The sequence below is a fragment of the Falco cherrug genome, chromosome 9, assembly GCF_023634085.1.
Source record: "Falco cherrug isolate bFalChe1 chromosome 9, bFalChe1.pri, whole genome shotgun sequence".
NCBI classification, from domain to species: Eukaryota; Metazoa; Chordata; class Aves; order Falconiformes; family Falconidae; genus Falco; species Falco cherrug.
This window is the reverse complement of record NC_073705.1, coordinates 33,896,842-33,904,038: the sequence shown is the minus strand read 5'-3', so window position 1 is coordinate 33,904,038 and position 7,197 is coordinate 33,896,842.

Here is a 7,197-nt window from a genome sequence, read left to right as displayed (position 1 = left end):
TAGAGAATCACACACATCTATTACAGCAGCAGTAAGCTATATAAGGCACAACCTCATGTACAGCTCAGTGATTACCCTCAGGGACATGCTGAACTTCAGAAAAGGGGCAGAAGATGATGCACGTGCTCTCCCAAGCCTCATTGTCTCACACCTCACCCCCATGAGGCCATTTTTGCATCTCAGGTAATACTTCTTTCTGGAAAGCGAACTCCAAATGCACTGACAAGACAGTCAATAGAAACACTGCCCAACAACACATTGAAGTAGTTAATATTTGACTTGGACAGTGATCCTGTTTGCTGGTACCGCGGCACTCCAAATATAGTCATCTCTCAGCTATCTGTAGGAGGAATACCTGGGCAGCAGGTCAATAGTGCTGAGGGTACAGACACCCATAGACTGCCTGTGTAGTGACTCTTTCTCAAGCCTCATCCACAGGCTGTCTCTAGGCTTTCAGAGTCCTTGCTCTTGGCGATGTGCTCAGCACAGCCATCAGCCACCAAGAGTGGGCAGAAATCTCCAGCAAAAGAACATGCACCATAATCAGATTTGGTTTGTGCATTTTTAAGCCATTCGGTCCAAATCAGTTTTCAGCTAGGCAAAATGGAGAAGCTACCAGTGTGCTCAGCTTTTCTTGACTCTGCCTCTGGGACTTTCCAGGCTTGAATCAGTGACGTAGGCGCTGCTCCCCGTACACACTCAACCAGCATAAGGAAAGTTACAAGCAGCATTTCGCTCAACATTTTTCAAACCCCCAAAATATTAAAAGCATGAAAACCAGTGCCAATAGCCTTAGAAAGGTGCATTACTGACATTCCTTCAAGAATCTTTTACCACCCGTTAAGCTCTGGCTGTTCTGTTGTAAGTTGAATGAGAGCAGTCTAAAGGACGTTTTAATTTGGATTAAGGATGACTGAAGCTTCTAGGGCACAGAGGCAGCCCCCTTTCCCATCTGTAGGTTTTAAAGTCTGGCCCTGTGCCTGGAAAGTTTCAGGCCAGGAGCTGACTGCTTTGGAACATGAAAGCTTATGGAAACCAGGTTCTCAACTGCTCAGCAATTTCTCTTACTCCATGGCTTTCACTTCTAATAGAAGTTTTTCCAAACATAGCAAGAATGGCACAGCCCATTGGGAATTTCACCCTGAAGTTGGTATTTGTTTGGTTTTTTTTCAGCCAGGAACTTTGAAATCAAGTAGAATCATCATGGAAACGAGACCAAACACAGAGAGATACTTTTGTGCAAAGCAATAATCTAATAATTGTATAGCATAACTACTTAAGTTTGAGGAAATTAGAGTATACCTCCCAGACCGAACAGGAGAGAGGTATTCCACTACAAGGCTAAAAAATTAATAACTTTGTCCAACCCAGTCTGTAAGCAATACCACACAGAACTGTAGCTCTGATGATGACCCAGTTTGGCAAGCTGCAGGATTTTTTTTTCTATGCCTAAAAGAAATCAGCAAACTCATAAAGTACTATGCTTTCCAGGTCTGCACGTTACCTCCTTACTTCCAAGTCTTTTAGCTCTACACCTACTATTAACAACACTTTGCTCTACCTACCAGTGTCTTACACCAGTGTCTTGCCCCAGCAGCTGCTATGTTTGCAGGCAGGCTCGCATACTCTCACTGCACAAACTACACTAGTTTCATCCCACAGATTTTAAGCCACTATGAAAACAAGCCCAGAGACCAGGTACTATCTGCTTCTACAGCTGCTCCCTTCTTTTTTTTTTTTTTTCTTTTTCCTTTTCTTCCTCCTATTCACTGCTTAAATGGATACAAACAGCTGCATGCCCTTAGACCTACTAATCAGCTCACCATCACCTGAATTCAGATCGTTATACAGGAGAGCTGTGTAAATTTGCCAGGAAGCCAATCCAAACAAAAAGTTATTGTATGTTTATGAAAGAGGTGTGAGCTGGGGAAAATGATGGGGAAGGCAGCAGTTTTGAGCAAGGGGAGCATCTGTAATGCAAAAATAAAGTCACTAACTGTACACACCTACCTGGCAGCTCACCGCTCACCCTGCCCTTTCCTCTTGTGCCTTTGAGCCATGCTTCACAGTAAAAATGACCCCAAACCAGGATTACTTTCATCTGAAAATCATTAGCACAGTTCAATTTTCCAAGTTTCCTTTATTACCGCAAGCAGCTTTGTGCCAAGTATGGTAAGAGAAAATTCACGTCTATATGTTGGAGGGGTGTTCAATCACAGAAGTAGCAATAGATTAAAAACTCAGGGCTTGATTCCCCTCAGCAGCTTTGTAGCTCAGGAGGACGAGGCTGGGGGTCAGTGGGAGCAGCCAGCTCTGCAGGGGACTGACTGCATGGAGCTTTGCAGAGGTTTGCGAAGGGTGTGTTTGCCTTTCCAGAGCACCTCTGCTGCCCAGGGCCCCTCTGCTGCCTGGTGGGAGAGCCAGGGTGAGGCACTAACACAAACAGAGCAGAGCATGTCCCCTTGGTGTCCTCTGCCTCTGCCCTGCTTCTGAATATGGCCGAGCATTTTTCTGCTCATTCTTTACTTGCACTAATGCTGGTGCCAAGGAATTCCTCTCAGCCGCCCTAACAGCCTTTCCTCACACAAAGCAGGCAATTGCTGCTCTTGTTTAACCCCAAAGGCCAAAAAAGAAAGCACACTCTGGATCAAAAGGCAAAGGCAGCTCGCTGGCGTCTGATGGGGACATGACAGATGCTGGGAGTTCACGTGTGGGCAGTGGGTGGTGGGCAGCGTTCAGGAAGCCTTTAGATGCTTGTGTGTGAAATATTTTGTGCATGTCCCCACCTGCGTCTGTGGTGATTGTTTTTCATGTAGTCCTTGATGGAATAAGTACAGGTATCTGTACACAATTAAAGATAGTCCTGCTGCTTGACATGACCCTGAGATGGAGACAGACTTATACAGAGCAGCCTAAGGAAGAAGAGAAAATGTCCCTGGATGTGTCTGAGGTCCAGCTGTTCGTAGCAAGGCAGCAACGTACCTGTTACTGATTGCATTGACTGGCATGTCAGACAGCCTTTCTTGGTAAGATTTGCTTTTCTCCAGCTTTTACACACTCAGTAGTAGTAAAAGAGACATAAATTACTTTTCCTAAGGGCAAAAAAATTAGCAGTTTGTTACACTGCTAGCACGGTGTACAATGTAGGTGTCCAGCCTTCTTGATGAGCCAGGCTATCTACCAGTATCATTATACAGTGAAGAGCCACAAATCACATGCTTAAAGAGCTCACAGACTATTAGGGCACAATGTTATCATGACATTGTCATCAGAAGAAACAGGTATAGGATTGATACACTAGGAAGAACTTTGCCATCAGATGCAGATATTTCTCTGTGTTCCCCTGTCACTTGTAAAACCAGCAGAAAGTCTCCCAATGAGTTCAGTGAGTGCTGAGCCGGACCCATGGTCTTTTGGTTGACTTTGGTTCCCCTCTCACTGCTGCAGAATTGCAGTAACATTATTGAAGTCATTGTAGCTATGCCAGTTACACGGGTAACATGGCAGTTGGTATTCAGACCTCTGTTTGTGTACATTCAGATGGTTTGGCGGGCACAGCAAAGGTATTTGTGTCTCAAAATGTTGACAAAGGAAAACTGAGGCAAAAAGGCATGAAGTATTGCTTTCCTCTATTGAGGACGTGGCCTCCAGTCTCTACTCAAGTACCTATAGTCTTCATCACCTAAGCAGACCATTGGGAACGCTTTACCTGAGCACTCACTGCACCCACAGGCGGGAGCAAGGCTTTGATAAATGGGTCTGCCTGGGACAATATGTCATTCAAGGTACAGATGGGTCGCTGAGCCAGATCTCACGACAATGTGGACATTTACACATCCTCCCACCCAGCCGGATGCCAGCTTCTAGGACCTGTTGAAGATTTCACAGCTACTGGGAATATGTGAGAGGAATTGTTTGGGTTTGTATTTATTGTTTGCTTATACAACAGCTGCTGCTTTCTAAAAGAAACCAAACTATTTCACTATTTGTTTTTGTAGTAACAAGAACAGAAAACGGGGTAAATAATCTTATAACAAGAAGATTTTTGCATTAAAGGAACTAAAACCAGCAATAGTTCTGCTAAAATGAACAGCCAGTTATCCTTAAGCTGAGGGCTGTAGTCTGGCTGTGTTAGTTGAAAATATTCCAAGTGTTCAAGTTTTTTCTTGGAGACCTGTGCCAGATATGGGGCTGGGGGGGTACACACACCTAAGACCAGCCCCTCTGTGAAACTGAGGTGATTAGCATCCACTGGGTCAAACCAGAGGGGATGTGTTCAGGGTCATGGTAAGAGAAAGAAATCAAAACAAGCTTTCCCAAAAGCCAGACTCGCAGTACCACAGGGTCTCGGTTGAAGAATGGCATGAAGCATTCACTCATGCCTCAACAGACTACCTTGTGCCCCAAACTGTGGGTTATTTTCAGCAGCAATTTTTGTCACAAAGGTGATAAATGAGGGCTGAACGTATCAGACAAGGAATTGTCATCAGCTCATAAATCAGCTCAGTTAGGTGCAAGAACAGAAGGGAACTGATAGTCAGGGCTTGTTTGCCTGGAGGATTTTACTCTGCACATGTCTCAGGGTTGATCTGTGTCTCTTTAATAGGGATGTAGCAACCAGGTCACAGCTCACCAGTGAGTGTTGCCTGTATGAAGTGCAGTGCAGAAAAACACAGCACGGGCTCATGCGCTGCTGCGTCACCAGCTTGACTCTGCGCAGAGGCTGCAAGAGGCAGGGGCATGGCCAAGGAAGTGGTGGCTCTGTGGAAGGTGAAGGAAAGAGCCCGGCAAGAGAGACTGACCATGGAAGGAGCTGAGGGGGGACTGGTTGTGACAGAGGTCTATGAGTGCTGAAAGGAGGAAAAGTGGCACTCCCCAGGTCTGTCCCACGCTTCCTTCATGGGCCATCCTCCAGGAGAAAGAGAGAGCACTGAGACCAGGCTACAGTTACCTCGCTGTGGTTCTGCTGTTGGATGGCCCAGAAATGCTGAACCCATCCTGGTCCAAGAACCGAAACTTAGCGGGAACCATTAGCCATCAGACCATTTTTAATTGCAGAGAGCTGGTTTGGTGCAAGACCAGGCTTAGGAGACAGTCATCTTCTGCAGTGCAAGCATTAGGGAAAGTATCACATTGCCGCGGAAGCTGTGTGATGTTTGGGGGATTACTTTTGTTAGATCGGCATGTCTGGTTCTGGTCCTCTGAGCTTTTGGGAATCTCAGCAGAGACTTGAGCAGTCCTATATAAGCAGCAAAAGTACTGCATTGCATCCCAAGCTAATGGTAACTGGGAAACAACTGAAAACTTTTATCCCAGGGGACTTTTACAATTGTAGTTTCCAGTTTCCATTTCCAAAATGGCATCTCTCCCGATGTGAGCACACGCGCTCCTGGCGTGCATCTGCATGAAGCAGTTCAACCACATAGACACACACGTGCGTGAGCTCCCTTCTAACATTACAGGTGCCCAGCATGACCTACAAAAGCATCTGACCTACCAGGGTGAGCACACACTTCCAGCAGCCAGCTGCTCCCCGCTCCGTCACTCCGCCAGCCCAGCCGGGCGTGTGGGCCGCCCGCTTGCGGGGGCTCAGGCGGGTGCCGGCCCAGCGGTGGAGGTGAGGTGGACCAGAGCGATGTGACCTGCAGGTTGTGCAGCCAGGGAGCTCTCCCCGGCAGGGCAGAGGAGCGGAGGGCACCTGGGCGGCACCTGCACTCGGTGGGCAGCAGACGAGGCTGTTGCTGGAGCGGGCACTGCGGGTTTAGGCAGGGTTTCCACAGCAAAACCAGACTGAAACCGGGTCGTCGTTGGTTTAAGGCAATGCCAGTTTCCCACTCTGCTCTGGAGAAGTGCGGGTGGGCTGCTCTGCTGTGGGAGATAGGCTGTCGAGCCTTGCCCTCCAGCGGCAGCCCGGCCCCCGCCGCCCCCCGCGCCCCGGGGCGCTGCACCAGCTCCAGGGAGCCCCTCCTGGCACCAGCAGGCTGCAGCTCAGGCCCCCGGGGAGCAGGCAGCCACCATCTGTGCGTGCCTCAGGAAAAGCAGAACAGGATTCATGACTGATGCAGAAAACTCACCTTCCAGATATACCTTCCAGAGCCGCTGCCTAAGGCCACCTGGGAAGCATCCTGCTTGCTCTTCCCAGGGCGGTACTGGGTCCGGCTGGATGGGTCAGAGGCAGACCTGCTCCTTCACTCCTGCATGTGGCTGGGGGGGAAATGAGCTATTTCCTATTTTGACCTGTGAGTCACTTCAAGGATATAAACCATTAGCATTGGCAAAAATAGTCAGAGGGCTGGGAAACTCCAGAGCCTGCAGGGAGCCACAGTTTCTTCCTGCCCACTTTGTCCCCTGGAGAAGGACAAATGCTGCGAGGCACCAGCAGTATCTGGCCGTGCCTGCTAGCTTGGGAAGAAACAGACCCACCAGGCTCTCCATGACTGTTCTGGTGGACGGGCTCTCACTTGTGGTGTCTCAGACACGGGCTGTATGCATTCCTGGAGCAGGTGGCTCCTAGTGACACGTGGTAGACCCAAGTTTACCATCATGATGATGATGGCTTGTAAGGATTATTAAATACCTTCTGGAGGCACCTGTCTGCTGAGGACATTGCAGCATTTCCCAGTTGGAAGCAGACCCAACAGCCTCACCGCTGCACTGGCATCCCCTTATCACCAAAGATCCCAACACACCTTACACAGGTGGATCAGAAATCCAGAAAAGAATAGAAAAAAGCCCTAAAGCTGATCAGGACTAATCCCTACCTCTAAGCATGTTCACTTTTAAGTAAGTTATTCCTGCTGCACAAGGAAAGAGGGGCACAAAGCAGCCACAGTGTTTTTGAAGAGGATAAGCTGCCACATATGCTTGCCATATTTTCCCATTTGTTTTGGTTGGCCAAATATGCCTTTGATGATGGAGGGGAATCTTGGGAGTCCTGTTTTCAGTTCAAAACATCTTCCTATGTACTGAAAAAATGGAGACTAGGTAATGTTTGAGGGCACTCGGTATTTTACCCTAACAGTGCATCAGGAATGATCTATAAGGAAAGGGTAATTTTATTTAAGTAACCTGTGTCAAACACATGTGTGTTTATTACATGTGGGTACGTCTTGGCTGGTATCAGTGTCCCCTTGTGCACTCTGGGAAGACACATACTCTAAATCCATACCCCTCTGCCATCAGAGGGAAAAGTGTACA